At 36.2% G+C, this 19,984-nt stretch overlaps 1 pseudogene; it reads right to left on the bottom strand.

Moving 5' to 3' along the window:
- Positions 1-7,510: 7,510 nt before the first annotated feature.
- On the bottom strand, positions 7,511-10,853 carry LOC140856290 (UDP-glycosyltransferase 85A2-like; annotated as a pseudogene).
- Between the last annotated feature and the right edge of the window lie 9,131 nt (positions 10,854-19,984).

The raw sequence follows: 19,984 nt of genomic DNA, 5'->3' as shown, positions 1-19,984 counted from the left end.
ATGAGAATATGAGATACACATCTTGGTGAAATCTTTGGTTACTCAAAATATCATATTTTGAATATGATTCCTTGATCTTTCAAGTTGTATTGAATTTCAAGTCAAAAGTTTATTTTTCTAAGTAGATCAAAAGTATTTTGATATTGTTGTTAAAGTAAAGAAGAAAATTTATTTTGTCAGAGTATGATATACAGGTTATGATGAAATCTTTAATAATTCATATTATTATCTTTGGATTAGATTTTTTTTTTTATTTTTTTGGTGATTGTTGAAGATGGTGAAGTGTATTAATCATTCAAGTCAAAGTTTGGATTTTTAAATTAAATTAAGATATCTTGTTAATGTTAAATTTTGAATGACTTATACAAGGGACAAGATTTTGTATGGATTTATCGATTAATATTAAGGGTTGTGATGAAGAGAGTTCTATAAGAAATAATCAAGTTAATTCTATTTATAAGGATGTTGACTTGAGTTCTTTTAGTTGTCAAATTAGAATTAATTCTTTTAAAAAAAGGAAGATTGATTTAGAAATTATCTAAATGATTGTAAGGTAAATCTAAGGTTAACTCTAATTGATTCTAGATATGTTGGATTCTTGAAGAGTGATGAAACTTATACAATAATTTCAAATATAGGAAGTAGATCAAGATTTAATTTTTATATGCTATACCCAAAGGTAGTAAAGATGAAGAAACTTAAAATTTTGCCCTAAGTTTTATCTGAAATTTGAAGGTTGGATCTAGCTTGGATCGATCTAACATATAAGGATATTTTTATCTTTGATATAATTATATAATTTGATAAACCAAGATCAGAATGCGCAGCAAAAGCATGGTGGGTTAAATTGATTAGAAATATTAATTCTTTGATTCTGAAGATATTATGGAATACATTAGTTGTTAATAAAGAATAATTTTTAATCTGATCATAGTCAGATAAATTTTGTTAGTAGGTTGCTTCATTGTAGATAATGCCAAAAAAATTTTAGATATCTCAAGTTTATTAATAGCTTGATAGTTCTGATATTAGTTCAAATTTAGAATGTCCTGACATAGATCTCATATTTTTTTTAAAATTAATATTGTTACTCGAACTGATATAGAAGATTGAGATTTTTCTTAAGATGAGAGTCTATATATAAAATTTGTTGGAAAATCAAGTGAAGAAAGAAATCGATGATGGTAAAGAGTGCTCGATGTTTGATCTTTATTTATCAGGGGTAGTATGAGATAATTATGAATTTCGAGTGAAATGTATTAGACAAATAATGGTGGTATATTAATACAAGTCCAAAATGTTACAGTTCTTCAAAAAGTTGAGAAATCAATAAGAAAGGATGAGTTTGAGATTTCAAATAATTTTTGTTATAATAAAATCATGAGAAATAAAAGACATTATTGTAAGCTTGAGAATGACATGAAGAATGTATACTTTAGAATATATCTCAAACAACATAACTTAATTTCGAGGACGAAATTATTTGAAGGGGGGGAGAATGTAACACCCCGGCCCAAATCAGCCCAAAAAGCCCAAAACATTACAAAAAAAAAAAAAATGATGAAGAAGACTCCCGCTGGGAGTCTTCTTCCACCCAAATCACTGATGGAGAGGTTGAATCTGAGGCGGATTCGACCTCCCCTACACCCTATAAAACCCCCTCTCCTTCCCTCTAAGGTTGGTCACGACGAGCACCAAATTTTTCTTTTATTTTTCTCGAATTTTTTCGTTGAAGCCGCGGATGTCCTCATCGTGTTCATCTCAAATACTCGCCGGAGACCTCACCGGAGTCGGAGGTAAGCCCTTCTCCTCTTTCCTCTCTTGCTTCCCATCTTTTCCACGGCTTCGTGCACCCTCGCCGGCCGTCAGGATCGCCGGAAAATTCATGAATAAAATGACCCTGTTTTTGCTCTGTTTCGGCCGAACTCTTCCCTCTCTTTTCCGGCCACCGGCGCCGCCGGTTGCGGCGTCCCATTCCCGAGACCGAACCCCCATCTCCCTCTCTTCCTTCCCTGAAAATTTCGACCGCCGGCGATCGGCCAATGGCCGGAAATCACGAAGAAAGGGGACGGATCCCCTGTTTTCTGATTTTTTTTTCTTTGTTTTTGCCGCCGTCCTCCTCTTCGCCGCCGGCCGAACCCCATCATCGGCCGTTGCTGGACCTCCGGCCAAGTCACCCTCTCGTCGGAGCCCGGCCAACCAATGAGGGGACCTCACGGTCCCCTGTTTTGGCCCAACGGAACCCACGGGAAAAGAAAAGAAGAAGGAAGAAGAAGAAGAAGAAAAGAAAAGAAAAAGAAAAGAAAAAGGAAAAAGAAAAAGAAAAAAAAAAAAGAAAAGAAAAGAAAAAGAGAAAAAAAATAAAAAAAAAATAAAATAAAATAAAATAAGAAGAAGAAGGAGAGAATTTTCCTCTCTCTCCTTTCTCTCTTCTTTCTCTCTCTTTTCTCTCTCCTCTCTCTACCTTCTCTCTACATTTTCTCTCTCTAGATTCTCTCTCTAGACTTTTCTCTCTCTTTACGGATTTTGTCTCTCTAGGATCTTTCTTCCTCTCTGATTGCATCATGAATCCTAGAATAAACTTGAAGATGAAAATAAGATGATCTTAGGTTGCTCCGAAATTCGTGCAGTAGATCTGATCCCAGTTCGATCCTATTCAAAATTTGTAACACTTGATTCATATTGAGTTACCCTGATAGGACCTCTGATGATCTCGATCATGAGTGCCTCATCAGAAGGATACGAAAGTTTCTCTCTCCACTTTCTCTCTCTACTTTCTCTCTCTAGAATTTTCTCTCTCTTCATGGATTTTCTCTCTCTAAAAGTCTTATGGATCAGTGGAGGATCCAGATACTTAGGTAAATCCTAATTTTGGTTAATCCTAAGAGAGATCCTAGATTTGTGTTATCAGATCGATTATCGGTAATTTTCTCCATATATGTGATTTTTATATTGATCAGGGTTATGAAGAGATGATTGTCTGCATATGATATCGAGTGGAATATCTTGTTAGAGAAATTCATAAATCAAAGAAGAATATTGATTTCTGTGTTTGGATCAGTCACCGGTAAAGGTAAGAATCCCTGTACATGATCACTATTATATATGCTATTTTACTGTTGGTCTTGCATTATTGGTTTTGCGTTATCGGATTTGAGATCGATGAATTTATTATACCTGAGATACTGTTATTTGATTTTGAGCATGAGTATGTTATGTCAATATATATGTATCAGAGATTGATGGCATGATTATATGGATATGACATATCTGAATTGATCATAATGCAAGACAGAATTGATTGATGAAATTAACACATAATGATTAAATGAAAAGAAAGAGATATATGGTATGGACTAGCCTTGTCATGTGGAACAGCCGGCCAGGAGCTTATGCCTGGGACAGCCCGCTAGGAGCTTATGCCTGGGACAGCCCCCACTGGCTTACAGGTGGATCAGCCGGCCAGGAGCTCATGCCTGGGACAGCCCGCCAGGAGCTTATGCCTGGGACAGCCTCTCACGGGCTTTGGTACGTGGGACAGCCGGCCAGGAGCTCATCCTGGGACAGTCTTGAAAGACTTTTTAAAGTGGATTCGATCCGGATGATGACTGAGGTATAGACTTGGATAGTCCAGAGCCAGAAAGAAAATGTTAAAATCATATGATTATGAAAGGAGAAATGAAAGATAAGATATGAAACAATTGTTGAACAAAAGTGTTTCACCGGTTAACATATGATGATGCATCTATTTTGACAAGACAGAAAATTTATGAATGTTTGCATTATTCTGGACATTGAACATGAGATTTTATATTTTATTGCTTATCCTTATTTTCAGACTATATTACTATATCAGTGTGATATGGGAATTCTTACTGGGCTGTAAAGCTCACACCCCTTCATCTTTCTTTTTCTTCTCAGAGTTGCAGGATGACTTAGATTGGCTATGGCTTGGATTTACGGGTGAGCAGAAGGATAAATAGAGTGTCATAGTATCTGATCAGAGAATTGGAGGAATGTTAATTGTTATTATGCAAGTTTTATGAATTACTGTTGAAATTAAATATTATGGTTGATAAGATTGTAATGATTTATTTTGGCCTTGCATATTCTTTAGGGCTTGCTCTAAGGAGTGTGCGGCCATCACGTATCCGATCCGGGTGTTGGGTTCGGGGCGTGACATATATGCTCCTGAGAAGAGTTCCGACTATTAAGTATTCACCAGTCCTGTCTTTGGTCGCTCTCACATTCATGCCTGTCCTCTCTGATTATTACACCAGGTGAGATTTGCCCCAAGAAACCCCAAATCAAACATCTCACTAGTTCTCATGAACTCCTTAAAATCTTGGCCTCCCAATTAGCAGTGAATGCTAGACCTCCCCTCTTCTCAGAAGCAGTAATAATACAACTGAAGTTGCCCACAATCACTTAAGGCAATTAAAGCTCGGGAAGCCCCCTTTCCAATCTTCTCCCGAAGTTCTCTCCCGACATGACCATTGGTGGTGTTATAGATAGCAGCGAATATCCGGGGACTTGAATTAGTAGAAACAGTACCATAAATCACTTGATTTGAATAGCGTACAAAATCAATCTCTCCCAAAACAAAGTTATTTTGCATGTGCATGCTGGTGCTTGTGTATTTCAATGCTGCAGCTCAACCCAAATTGAGATTGGGTTGGGCTTAGGTCGCAATATTGCCGGTTGCATCTTATATGTTACTTCTCTTCAACATGGCCTCAAACTTATTTAGCAAATTCACTTTGCTAGGATCAATGTAAAATATATATTTAGTAGCACACTATCTACACATTGAACAGATCTTGGGTACTTACATAAGAAGAATTCAAATAATATTTTTTGACTAGTTTTTTAGATAAAATTCATATTGTTACAAATAATATCAGATAGGATCTAATTTATGGTCTATATAGACTAGAGAATACTATAGCATGAGTCCTTTTGGGACTAGACATAGGTTCTTTGTAATTGAATTTGGACTCTTATCCTCGTAAGGATTGTAGAATTTAAACAATAAGAGTGTGTGGGGATAGATATATTTAGTCTCATACTGTCTATATATTAAGTAGATTTTAGATACTTGTATAGAGTCAACGAATCCAAATAATACTTCTAGCTGACCTTTTTTCAATAGGATCTTAGATTGTTACACACCTCCTGACGCCATCCCGTCTATGCTAAGGCTTATATCTTGGCATCGTGACTCTTCAATGATTCAACAACCTTTGAGCAGGTTAAAGGAAAGATTGAGGCAAGTGAGAGCCTACCAAATACATTAGAATGGGCCTCGAGTGCTGTACAATAATGAGATTAAGAGTATTGAGACTAGAGTTTTCAAATAGCAATGGTTGCAGGTTGGGGGTAAAGACATTGATGTGGAGGAATAGGGGCACCTCATTATGGGACTGCATATGTTGAAAAGGTAATTCAAGAATTCGGTTGTAAATTTATTGTAAATTTGATTAAGGTCCTTTGTTAATTTTTTGAAGTTATATGTGAAACAGCCGCGGCATCCAGCATGTTAGGACTAGCTCAAGTATTGCATGCCAAGCAAATTTAAGCAAATCAGATTCAGATCGGATCCATGTTATATTCATATTCAAATTTGATAAGAAAAAATGAATTTAGATTCAAGTTTGGATCCATCAAAATACATAAGAGATGAATTCCTATTGAAATTCAATTAATAACCGGACTCAAACGTGGGTTCAAGTTTTTGATGCTCAGTTTACTAGATGATTTTAACAGGCAAACAAATCAAAATTAATAATTTCAAAAGCTAAAAGGACCTTACCACAATAGCCCTCCATGTATAATAAATATGGGGTACATTACAATGGAGGAGTGCGGTATGGGAAGTGAGTGACTAAATTTGTAGAAAAATTTAAATCACCTGTGAGATCAATTTAAATTTATACTTATGTCTAGTTTACTTGAAATGTAATCAAAATCTAAGCATCAGTTAGAATTTGGGAATCAAAATGGTACTGGATGAGGGTTATGTGAATGCATACGAGAAGAAAGTAAACATGAAGAAAAGGGATGAAGGCAAGTTGTGTTGCATAACCCTTTTTATGTTCCCATATTTTATACGTATGGCCATGTTTTCAGATTTTTCATGTTTGAATATAATTACATCCAAATACTATCCTATAACAAATTGGATCCTAGAATCTTCCTTGGATCCAATAAATTATCAAAAACTTAATTTAGATTTATTTTTGATTATTATAAAATAATTGGATCAGATTATAAATTTTTTTGGATATCTTTTTGTCCCCACGATGATGGCAAGGTAACTACAATCCCTAAGCTAGCGCTAGGGATGCTGTGCTATCATCATGTATCCCATCACATTGGATGATCACCAACACATCACTATGATGTAATCAATCATATTGCTTATGAGAAGGGACAGATGACTGGACACACGGCCAGGCTTACAAGTAAAAAATCTATTATTCTTAAGACAGCATAAAGACAGGTGCAAGAGCCAGCCATCATAACTTGAAATAAAAATATAAAGTCAATAGCATCAGATTTAGATATCATTCTTTTGGAGGAGCAGCGCCTCCTTGGCTATCCTCTCCAAATTCATAAAAGAGGAATCCATGCTTTAGCTGCACCAATTGCCTTCTCTTTCCACTCCAATGCTCTCCTTCCCCTTTTCCCCTCCCATTAGCCCCCTCACCATCCACTCCACGTCATCCCTACTCACAACATTGTGAATCTCCATTGCTACCCCCCAATCGATGCATGCATGCATACTTACAATTAATCGGTTGTTGAGCAAAGAAAGGCCAGCATAGCATCGGCACTCTATTGCTTGTGCCTTCCCACCCGCTGAGCATCAGAAACCCTCCAATCGATAGGTGTGACAGCATTACATTCTACTGACACCAACTTGCTAGCAGACCTCTTCCGTTGGTCTCACATAAATTTTTTTGTGGAAGCACAACAGTATCATCCTTCACAAGACTTGATGTGATGACGTGTGCGAGCATATATTTAATTCTATATCAGTTATTTGTTTGAAAGATCTTGAATATTTATATAAAACCAAAGAATCCAAATCATATCTTTTGGCTAGTCTTTTTGAATAAGATCTTAAATTGTTATAAATGATATCAGAGTGAATCCAGCCCATAACTCATATAGACTAAGAGATATTGTAGCATGGATTCATTGAATTAACCATGGACTGGCCAAGATATTTATAAATGAATATATAAATTTGGATTTTTTTTTCATATCTTCGTCGGGGTTTAAACGAGAGAGTATATGATGACTCGTTAGACAGGATCAAAAAATTCAAATAATATCTTTCAGCTAATTTTTTGGATGAAATCTTGGATTGCTCGTTGGTCATCACTATTATGCTCCCAAAGTTCACATAAATGACCTATGTGGGTTCTCTCTACTCCAACCACTCCAAGTAGCCTTGGCCTTCCATGTTTGCACTAATGGACTCGAGTCGAGTATTGGGCACTTCCTAAGGGAGTAAATTGAGAGGCCAATTGGTGGTGGTGGGTGGAAGAATTGATGCCATTGCTTCCAGAATTGGACGGTCGTCCAAGGTATTCAAAATGACTGCAATAGGCATGGATGTTCTTTGTGCTTCACGGATCATGTAAGTGAACCATGAAGTCATTGGAGTAAGTTGTTCGGATTAAACTTGGAAAGTCCCTCAACTACATGTTACTCATCCCTGGGATCTAACCAGCCTTTATGTCGAGATAACTATCACTAACTGGTATCTAATGACAATAAAAAAGGATACATAATGTTAGAGAGATGATTGAGTTATAAAATCGCAGGGTAAGTTGATCCCCTACCTTTGGTTTGTCTGGTATTTTATGAATAGAACCTGGCCATTTTTCACTTACTAAGAATGCAACTGACACATTACCTGTCATTTTACAAGTAGTCCCCCTAGCTAAAAATATTATTCTTGCCATTAATATCAGGGCTATATCATGTTTTCTTGCTTGTTCTTAACACAATTAGGCATAATATGTGCAAAACAAATATAGCTGTGCACATGAAATATTTGTAAATGTTGGGAAATAGTATAACTTCAAGCATGGTCTCATTGTGTGTGAGATTCAACATAAAATATTGCGAAAGTGCTAAATATAAAATGGCAGTGAACAAAAGGATCAGGTGTTAAGTTCTATCACGTCCCACAAAGTTGTAATGTTGTTGCTGTTACTGTCGTCTTTTGATAAGAGAACATTATTATCAGCTGTAATCAACACAGTTGGCTTGTGGGAGACACCTTTTCCATTCCTATATATATCCTCCACAACATTTTGCCTTGGTTTATAAAGTTATGCACAGATTAGGCACTTAAGCTAGAATAGGCAGTTGGACATATAACTGGGAAATTGAACGCCCTCTCCTTGTTTTGATCGTCTTTTTAAGGTCACTCCTAACAATAAGAATTTTATTTTTCGAAACTTGCACGCAGTTATCCTTTTTCTGCAAGTAGTTGTTTATTTGGTACAGACATAGTTCCTTTTTTTTCTTTTTTTTTTTTTATGGGAAAGGAGGCTAAGTAAGTTAGCCACCTGTTTTTTATTAATTTAATAATGTATGGTACATGGTCATAGTTGTGCACAAGCCAGGCATTGAACATAAAATGGCTATCAAACACGAGGATCAGAGATAAACCTTTCAGCCAATGAAAATCAACCACAAAAATGGTAGTCCATCCATGGTCCAACCTCAAATTTTCTCAATAAAATTCTCAGTTAATGAGCCTTAGTCCCTCATAAAATAAAAAATTAGAGATAAATCTCCAATTCTACTTTCTACTTAAAAGCAGCTCTCCAAATGAGTTTTATGTAAAAGTACCTACCTATTTCAAACATAAGTTAAAAGTAACTATCCATTTTGACTGAAATTATTCTTATACCCTTATATCCTTTGAAATGCTTCAGTATTTCTTTACAATAAGATAGTATTACATTATATTAGTATAGTATTCCTTTATAATAATATAATATTACTTTATTGTATTATATTAGTGTAATATCTCTTTACAATAAGATAATATGATTTATTTTAATATAGTATTTCTTTATAATAATATAATATTACTTTATTGTATTATATTAGTATAGTATTTCTTTACAATAAATTGGTATTACATTATCATATTATAGTATTACTTTACAACAATACAGTATTGTTTTATAATAGTGTAGTATAATTTTATAAAAATATAGTATTCTTTTATAATAGTGTAGTGCCGCTTTTATTATAGTACAATATTATTTTATAATAGTATAATATTACTTTATAATAATATAGTGTTGCTTTATAACTGTAAGAGTAATTGTGTCATTTTATCCTGAGTAGTTGCTTTTAAGTTATGTTTCAAATGGATAGGATTGTTTATTCGAAACTTAAATGGATAGTTATTTTTAAATTTAAATTTAATTAAATATTTTTTATTAGTTTTTTTTATAATAAAATTAATACAGAAAAGATAAGGAGCTCCTGACATTAGGTTGATATTGGATCTCAAAAGAGTCGCTCCACTTGGAGCTCTGTAGCCAATGTCCTTTTTGACAGAAAAAGGCGTCTTGCTAATGAGCCTAGGATGTTTAAGAAGCATAAGCTGTACGTCAGATGCATGCCACTTACCTTTGAGTGGTGTGAGGCCTCTGTCAATGAGATGCTGGTGGTGGAGGTAAGTCATAAAGCCACAGGCACTCGTGGTCCAGAATAAAATCTCAGGGATGCCAAACTTTGGCAACGTCAAGAGTTAAGCCCATGACACCATCAGAGATGATGCATGTCAGTGGGGGAACCTCAGAGGCAGAGATGTTGATCTTTAGTATGAGGCTGCGGAAGGGAGAAAGGCGGTTCTTTTTTGGATTGGAAAAGCAGAGTGTGGGGATATCTCTGGTGACGTCGTCGTAGAGTGGAAGGCCATCAGGGATGGTCTCAAAGCGGAAATCTTCCAGGCTTCTCAGGGCAGAGGGGCCATAGGATTGGAGCAAGCGGCTGTGGATGTATTCCATGTTGACGAAGGTGATGTGGAATCCACGGGAATGAAGGAGCTTGGCTAGGTTTGGCAAGGGGTTAACGTGACCCTCTCCTGGGACAGGGATCAACAAAACATAGGCTCCTCGGAGGACCCGTTTGGTTCGTTGGAAAAAATTTTTTTCTCATAAAGTTATATCAACAAAACATGAGGCTCCTCCGATGGCCCTTTTGATTCATAGAAAAAAAAAAAAAATTTAAAAATAAAAGTTTGCTATGTTTAGTTGATTGTGAAAAAATGACTTATTGCAGTGTAGCTTATGTTTAGTTGAGGATCTATTTTTTCAGAAAAACTATGTAAAATACTTATTATACCCCTAATAGATATAAAATCATATATTTTTGCTCCTAAACTTTATATAAATATAAATATTATATTTATATTAATATAAATATAATATTAATATATTATAATGTAATATAAAAATATAATAATTTATTATATTAATATAATATTAATATATATTAATATTATATTAATATAATTGTTGCTTCTTATTTCGGCTAGGTCAGAAGGCGGACGTCTGATCCTTGTGCAGGAAGTGCTAGAGTGACCTGCAAAAGAAGTCCGAACATGAGATTTTCACCCCTGCGAGGACCTTTCGATGCTCAAGTCAGATTCAGAGAATAAAAATAGTAGCAATGAGTTCTCTGAGAGGGATTGCTTACTTGGGTCCTTGGAGCTTTTGTTATTTGAAGAAGAGGACTGAGAAAATGGGCGACTGAGAAAATTCAAAAATCTCGGGCCATTAATCACGTCGTCGCGGTATTATAGTTCTCATTCGCTCCTGTAGAGTGAGGAGACTGTTACTGGCAATATATTGAGTGGGAGATTTGAATATCCTTAAAAATCGTGCTTGACCTGTTGGCCTTCTTAAATTAGGTGAGTGGTGTTACCTCATGGTACATGAGGGTCCCACTTATTAATTGCATGGATTGTCAATCAGGAGCTATGAGTATGGAGATTTTAGCCTTCATATGCTCCCCACATGGGAGTATTTATTGTTTTTGGCCTTTTTTGCATGGTGTCACTCAAGTGGAGTCTCAGCTCAGCATGAAGATAGCCAAGTATAGAAATACCTCAGCTTGGATATAGCTCATCTCAGCCTCATATAGCTTAGCTCAGTATGAATATAGCTCATCTCAGCATGAATATACTGTGGATGCCTCTTCACAATATACATATGGCTCAGCCACTCTAGAATCTACGTTCCGGATATAAATCTGAGGCATCAAAGTACCCTCGTAATACTATCCCCTACTTCTGAGTCTGAAAATCAAACGAAAGGAGTACTGCTGATATGATGCCTCGAGCTCAGAGACGTCCATCCATGCATCCCATTAAGGCATTTTTGCTCTGCTCGGCATTTTTGCTCTTCACTTCACACGAGCAGCATTTTTACTCTTTTCATCTTATGAACGGCATTTTTGCTCTACTCGACATTTTGTTCTGCTCTTCATACGAGCGGCATTTTTGCTCTGCTCATCTTGTGAGTAGCATTTTTGTTCTGCTTTTCATATGAGCAGCATTTTTGCTCTGCTCATCTTGTAAGAGGCATTATTGTTCTGCTCTTTACACGAGTGGTATTTTTATTCTACTCTTCATACGAGTGGCATTTTTGCTCTGCTCATCTTGTGAGTGGCATTTTTACTCTGCTCTTCATACGAGCAGCATTTTTGCTCGGCTCTTCATACGAGAGGCATTTTTGCTCGGCTCTTCATACGAGTGGCATTTTTACTCTGCTCATCTTGTGAGCTCTTCATTCAAGCAATATTTTTACTCTGCTCTTCATACAACTGGCATTTTTACTCTGCTCATCTTGTGAGTGGCATTTTTTCTCTACTCTTCATAAGAGCGGTATTTTTGCTCTACTCTTCATACAAGCAGAATTTTTGCTCTACTCATCTTGTGAGCAATATTTTTGCTCTACTCTTCATATGAGCGACATTTTTGCTCTGCTCTTCATACGAGCAATATTTTTGCTTTGCTTATCTTGTGAGCGGTATTTTTGTTCTACTTTTCACATGAGCGGTATTTTTGCTCTACTCTTTATATGAGTGATATTTTTGTATTGCTCTTCATATGGACGGCATTTTTACTCAGCTCATCTTGTGAGCGGTATTTTTGTTCTATTCTTCATACGAGCGACATTTTTGCTTTGCTCGTGATTGTAGACTGAGAATCCTTTTGATTAGCCCTCCGAAGGTCCTTTTAGGTCTCTCTCTGCTTCTTGCATGACTTGGGCTATATAGGGATCTTATAAGTTAGGTCTATCTCAAAGTCATCGAGGTATTATCGTCGATTGTAGATTGGGAATCTTATAAGTTAGTCCTCTAGAGGTCCCTTTAGGTCTCCCTCTGCTCGAATTTAACTTCACCTCAGATCTATAGATTTTTAGCTCGGATCTGCAGGTTATACCTCGGATTTGCCTTCACTTCACCTCGGTTGGTTGATTTTTATCTCAGATTGGCCTTCACCTTGGATCTTGTCGCTTGGAGTCTGGCCTTGGAGTCTGGCCATCGGGCTAGGTGCCATGTCTGAGATAGTAGAATTCCCAGCGGGTGTTGCCAGCCTGGATGCCGGCCTGGCCGAAGTGGATGCATCTCCCCATGAAAGGATCGGGGAAGAAGATGGATAATGAGCACCAGGACTTCTTGGCTGAGCCTTTCGGAACACATCTAGAGTTTCTGCGCATGCGTCCGTCCTTTATCGAGGTCGAGCCCATCGAATTCGAGCTATCGTAGGTGGTTTTGGTGCTACTGGAAGCGGAAGGAAGCTGTAGTCGGAGTAGATCCTCTTTCTCATGGGGTTTCTATGCACATGCGAAATCATGTACGTTGATGACCTCTGCTGGACCTGGGAGGACTGGCACTGCGAGCTCAGACATGTGTCCGGGGAGCTCAGATGGCTAGATCCGCCTGCTAACGGCTTCGTCACCGAGGACGTGCGGAGAAAGCATGGGGAGTTGTCGGCCTTCTACTTTGGATGCACCCATTTCAGTCGGGCTTACCTTGGAGAGGTTCACTTGCGGGCAATCTTGGCACCGACGGATGCAAGGATACGCACAAGGAACCTTAGACCTACAGATCCGACAAGGCTCATCACCGTTAGGGGCATCAGACTAGAGTGGAGCGACCCCAGGCTTCGGATCTAGGTGACAAGGGAGGCACGCATGGAGAAGACCTTATGGCCAAGGATCTGGTGACCTCGACCACATGCGAAGATGCACGAGGAAGCTCAGAGAAGCCTTAAAGCCTCAAATCTTGGCTCCAGTGCCGATGGGAGTGCCCGTATGCCTGGAGGTGCAGGGGTGCCAGGAGGAATTAGGACCACCAGTCTCACCAGCAACGTGCACGATGGCATGTGGGGCTTCATGGCCCCCAATCCGGTGATTTGGGGGCACCGATCCGGTGGATACGCACGTGAGAGAGGCGTCGGGCTCTATCGGAAGGACTTCGAGCCCTCTTCCTTTTTGCTTCGGCGTCAGCAGGGTGAATGGGAAGAAATTCCTAAAGGAAGCAAGAAAATAGAGGTCCTTCCATGGTCGAATGGTAGATGGGGTAGGTGTTGGGAAATATGTTCCAAAAGTCAATCGTCAAGCTGTTGATGGTTGAGCAACCAAATATTATAATTGATTTGTTAATAAATAAAATATATTTTTGATATTTTTATTATAAGTTTTCATCTTCTAACGAACTCCGTTGTTATGATGAAATTCTTAGGACTATTTAAGTTCAATAAAGAGAGGATTTATCGATTAGTCCTTAAAATTATTCACAACCAAATGATAGGCTGTTAATAAGGACGACAGCTTCTATCGAGCATAGGTCGCTGTAGGTCATATGGGTTGGTTGTCCTCTTAACCAAAGAGTGTGGAGATACTGGTATGGCATACATGTGAGATGTAAGGGTACATTATCATTGAACGTGACCAACTCCAGAATATTCTGCTGTCGAGAATATCTCTGATGGGATATAGGTATAAGTGTCTCTTAGACCTGAGATCGCCTCAACGACTTGCAAGCAACTCACTGTGTTTTGGTACTGGACTAACTAAATTTCTAATTCAGTGATGGAAGGCTTCTGGGCACAGTCAAGTACTTGCAAAGTCAGAGTGTGATCGAGATGGAATTGACCACTCCAAGAGTTGGAGAAGAATGAGTCGCTGTATTTCAATTTAGCAAAATCTTGGTCAGGATGATCCATCAGATGGATTTGATATTTTGAAATATAATATGGACAATCTGATCAGAGTTGACAGTTGAACTCTGAGGTGTCCTATGATCATTTTGATCAAAGAGATGAATTATATAGAAACTATATCCGCATGGATTCTAAGGATGTTGTTCTACACATTCGACCTATCCGACCATCAGGTACCATTGCTAATTGATCACTTTGATTGGTACAAAAATTTATTCCTATGCTACCGACTTAGATTCGGACCTATGAGATTACACACATTAGAGTTCATGATCCGATCGGATGGTTGATCAACGATTAAAAATCGTTCTAGGGTTAAACGATCAATACGATTGATATTTAACCTAGTGTAAGTATTGCAGGAGTATCGATTAGCAATTTGATTGCTAATTGACTTAATTTGATTAAGTCAATGGATTGAGATTAAGTCTAATTGAATATGATTTAATTAGATTTAGTTTGAGCTTGATTGGATCAAGTCCAATTGATTTATTGGATAAGCCAAGTGCAAGAAAAAACTAGTCCTAGTTCAATTAGGACTTGGGTCAACCTAATTTTTAATTTGATTAAAAAATTAAAATAGATTTAAATCTAATTTAATCTGATTAAATTAAGTTTCTAATTAGATTAAGATCTATTTTAATTGGGTTGATCTAATTTTGATTTGATTTAGTATGAGAAATCAAATTAAAACAAGTCATAAGATAGAATCCTAGTAAGACTAGGATTCTACCTTGCGCCACATAAGCCCCCCACGCCCTCTCTCTTATTCCACGCCAATTCTCTCTTATTTTGTACGATAAAAATCCTCTCCCAGGTCTTCACCATGCCCAAAAGGTTTCCTCTCTTCTTTCTTGCATGGAAGATGGTTGTGGATCAAATCAAAGTAGGAATAAGTTTGGATTTCAAAATCTATGGTTTTAGAAATCCAAAACTCTTTTCTTTTTGCACCGATTTTATCCAAATTTTTTTTGAGATTTTTGTTACTTTTATGGCACTTGATAGGCGCCCTTTGCTATTAGTCCATGCACAAAAAGAAGGAGGGGGTGCCCAAGAGTTGGGCCTCCTTATCTTGCCATGTTTGGATAAACCTTGACTATGTATTTGACCTAGACAAGGACTCTATCATATCTCTCTATATAAAATGAATTTTTTTATAATATTTTTATAAAAAATAGATCAAAGAGAGATCTTTAGGGCATCCAAAAATCAAAGAGAAAGAAAGTTGGAACATAGAGATATAATAGACACAAGATAGGGTGTCTAGAAAGAGCAAAGAGAAGAAGAAGAGGGTCTTCTTCTAAGGTTGTTGTGTTCATCTCTTTCCTTCCTCTATCTTGAGTTTTCTGAGAGCATCTCAAATCTGAAACTCCTTCTCCTACTTTTCATCTTTGGAAGAGTCCAAATCAAGAAGAAGGAGGCACCTGATCAACCATCGAAGAAGGATCAGCGCAGTACTAGCATACTGTGCTGATTTCCTGGAGCAGGACTTCTGATCGAGATTCGTGGGCTCGTGTGGACGACTCCTAGAGGTCGGACGCATGAGCGACTCACAACATCATCCTCAAGCCTGGATCAGCAAGGTTAGAACGTCTAACTTGCAAGGTAATAGATCAGATCTATTGTTTATTACCTACATTAGATGTAGCATAGAAACATGTTGATATGATCAACATATAGTTCATTCTCTATATATTTTAATTTCTGATTTAATGTCATGTAATAATCATATAATAAGATCTTAGATCTAAAAAATTTTTGATTTTATAAAATAAATTTTAATTTATTTTAGTCTTCCGCTGTATGATCTTGAAAAAGTTTCAAGATCTAACTCTGAAATCCTAGATCTGGTTCCTTCAATTGGTATCAGAGCCAGGTTGTTTATTACATGATTATTTATACATGCTTAGATTATTTCTTAAATTAGATCTAATTTATAATCTGATTATTAAATCTAAAATTAAAATTTTTAGATCAATCACGAACTGCAAGGTTGTCCTGCTGTAAGGTTTATTCCTTATAGTGCAAAGGTTGTCCTAGTTCGTATAGATCTATCTTTAATCATAAATTTATTAGATATGATCTAGATTAAATTTATGATTTATTAAATTTAAAATATATTTAAATCTAAAATAAAATCTCTTTGTTAATATAACCTACGCAAAGAACCATCATATTTTTGTCTGAAAAATTTACGCAGTTTAAAGTTGAAATTGTTTCAATTACATGAACCTGTTTAGATTAGATCTAAAATAGTTTCATGTTTATTTCATTTGCATCTTGATTATGAATCAAATATGCAACTTGGTTGGTGGAACCATGTTGTAAAATTATTTTACAAACATAAAAATTATTTTCAAAAAGCCAAACCCCAACTCTCAACCCAAAACTTAATTGAGAATTAAGAAGTTGTTTTGATTAGGTTTTAGGATTGTGAATTAAAAAACCTAAGACACAAAGCATAACACATTGGGTTAATGGGTTAGTAAAAATTAGGTCCATTAATTGGGTTAGACCTAAGGTTAGATTAAAGATGGACTTAATTAGATAATTGACTAAATCTAATCAATTGTTGTTTTAGATTAGGTCAAGGATTCTCTAGATCAATTACAATAGTTGTAGTTGGTCAAGTCTATGTCTTTAACGAGAACCAAATGGACTTGATTCTTGGCTAAGTGGTCTAGCACGAACTGTTAGGTTGATCCAATCGAAACTAATTAAACCAGTTGGTGTCTAAGGTAAACCAGACTGATGATTTTTTATTGGGAGCCCGCTTACCTAGCCATTTCTGATGGTGTCTAAGGCAAGCTTTGGCAAACCTTCCCACCGATCGAACTTATCTGGCCTCTTGATAAAATTATATTTTGATTGGATCACTTGACTATTCGAGCTGATCCATGTCAGCTAGGTAAATCAATGTGACTGATTTAGGTGCTCCTAGACCAGCCCTTTTAATGGTCTCCCTTAAGCTGACTTGGTGAAGCCAGTAGGAGGATCATGATAAGCTGGTTCATCTGACCTCATCATCTAAATTAATTAAATTTTCTAAAATTATTAGATCCTTAAAATAAAATAGTTATGGTAATAACTAGATCATAGCCTCCCATTAAGTGGATGATAATGGGTCTATCAGTTGGATAATCATTGGAGGCCCAAAGGCCTGGTGCTTATCGGCTAATGGAATTATCATTCATAATATGATTTCTTGACTGCATCTTTCTAAATGGTGGTTAGGTTACCCAATCAAAGTTGGACCTAATCATTCAATGGCTAGATGGGCCAAGTATGGTCATGTTAATGGTTGGACCTAACCAGACCTTTTCAGTGGAGGCCAAAGCCTACTGATTAGGGACTGGGGCAAAATTAAAATTACTAAAAATTATTTAGAGCAACAATTGGTTATGAACCTATCCTTAGATGTACATAGGTTAGCCAACCAAAATTGAGCTTGTGTGCAGTCTAAATGGATTTTAGTACCCACTAAGGAATTAGGGTAATTCCTCGAATTGGAGGTAGAAGCTACCAATTCGAATAAAATAGTGGAAAAAACCTTTTGATTAAAGTCTAAATTTTTAGGTTTAATGAATTAATTACTAATTAAGTTATAGTTTTTCTTTGTGCAAATATGGTCACTTCCCTATCACTTCGATTATTGTTGGACAATGATAAGTTGGTGGGATCTAACTTCGATAGCTGGTATCGAAAGTTGAAGATAGTTCTGGAGCATGAACGGATCCTATATGTGATAACGGATCCTGTACCTGAGGAGCCAGCTGTCAATGCATGTGAAACAGTCAGAGATACTTACTAGAAGTGGCCCAGTGATCGGATCACAGTGCGCTGCATCATGCTGGCTGCCATGAGCGATGAGTTTAGTCGCAAATTTGAGATGGCTCAGTCAAAGGACTTGCTTCAAGTGTTGGAGGATGCCTTTGACATACCTGATGATGTGGAGAGGCACAAGACTAGTTGTACATGATCATGTATTGTGCCTCTGTCATTGATCATGTATTGTATATGATCGAGCTGATGGAGCGTTTGAGCAAGCTTGGCTTTTCCTTGCATGAGCAGCTTGGGAAAGATACAATACTGAACTCGCTGCCCAGTCTTATCTCCCATTCCTCACTCATTATAGAATGACAAAGCCTGAAATAAACTACCATGGGTTACTGGAGTTGCTTCAGAACTTTGAGAAGGATCACCAACTCCACAAGGAGTCGGTGAACTTAGTGGGAAGTTCATCTTCTGATTCTCGACCCTTTAAGAAAGGAAAGAAGAACAAGAAGAAGAAAGTGAAGAAGGTGTAAGTTCAGGCAGGGACATCTGTGCAGGGCCAGATCAGAAAGATCAAGTTCGATAAGAGTCTATTCTACTGGCAAGCATCCTAAATTAGATAGTGTATCAGATATCTACTTATGGTACTGTAGGCTAGGTTATATAAATAAGAACAGAATAAACAGATTGACTCAAGAGGGAATCCTCGAAGTCAGTGATTGTGAATCACTTCCAACCTGTGAGTCCTGTCTTTTCGGAGAGGAGAGAGGGAGGGGAGAGAGAGAGGGTTTCATGTGAAGGGATGTCGGCTCAACATATAATAAATGAATAACTATTAGCGATGAAATTTTCATCTTTTAATATACTTATTCACGACGAAAAATAATTTTCATCGCCAATAAGGCCCGCTAAAATTTCTCACTAAATTTTTTTTAAAAAAAAATTCATCCAAAAAATTTATGAAATAAATTATTGATGATAGAAATAAAAATATGCATCGTTAATAATTATATTAGCAATGAAAATACAGTTTTCGTCGTCAATAAATATCGTCCAAAAATTTTTTTTTTCTCTAACAATTTTTTCTTCAAAAAAAATTTTAAAAAATATTTTTAAAATGGTTTTATCAAAGAAATTTTTTTCATCACTAATAATTTTTTTCCATTAACAAATTTTTCTTCACAAAAATTGATTAAAATAATATTTTTAAAACCTGATTGCCAACAAAAAATAAATTTATGTTGCAAATAATTTTTTTTAAAAAAATTTAAAGACTATTTGTAACAAAAATTTGGTTTATGTCGCGAATAATTAAAAAAAATATCTTAAATTTTTTCAATCTAAAAAAAATCTTTTCAATAATAATTTCATAAAAAAATTAATTTTGAATTTTTCCACCAAGAAAATTTTTCATCCAAAAAATTTAATAAAAAAATGATATTAAAAAAATATTCATGATGAGAAATAAAATTAATTTTCTTTAATCTAAAAAAAATTTGATCTAAAAAAATTTTTCAGAATAATTTCATCAAAAAATTAATTATTTATTAATAAAAAAATTATATAAATAGTTAATTTATAATTTTTTCTTCAAAAAAAACTTTTAAAAAAAATATATAAAAAATATAATTACAATAAAAAGTTTAATTTACGTTGCTAATAATTGTTATAAGAACAATTCTTCGGCTTCCGTAATGGAATGGACACTATAGGTGATCGATAGCTTTGAGATCTTTGATCATCAAGGAGCTCATCTTTTTTTAGAGTCCTCGTTCTGAAAGTCAGAGTACGAGAATATCATGGTGATTCTGAGATCATGAGAGAAATCCATCAAGATTGAAATTTAGAGGATAGAGTAAGGACAGGAAGTTAGAAGTCCAGAAGCTCATATATTACATGTGAGGATCGAGCTTGAGAAATTATGTGAGCATCAAA

Source organism: Elaeis guineensis, chromosome 3 (genome assembly GCF_000442705.2).
Source record: "Elaeis guineensis isolate ETL-2024a chromosome 3, EG11, whole genome shotgun sequence".
NCBI lineage: Eukaryota > Viridiplantae > Streptophyta > Magnoliopsida > Arecales > Arecaceae > Elaeis > Elaeis guineensis.
Note: the sequence above shows the minus strand (reverse complement) of the source record. Positions and strands in the feature narration are given on the sequence as shown.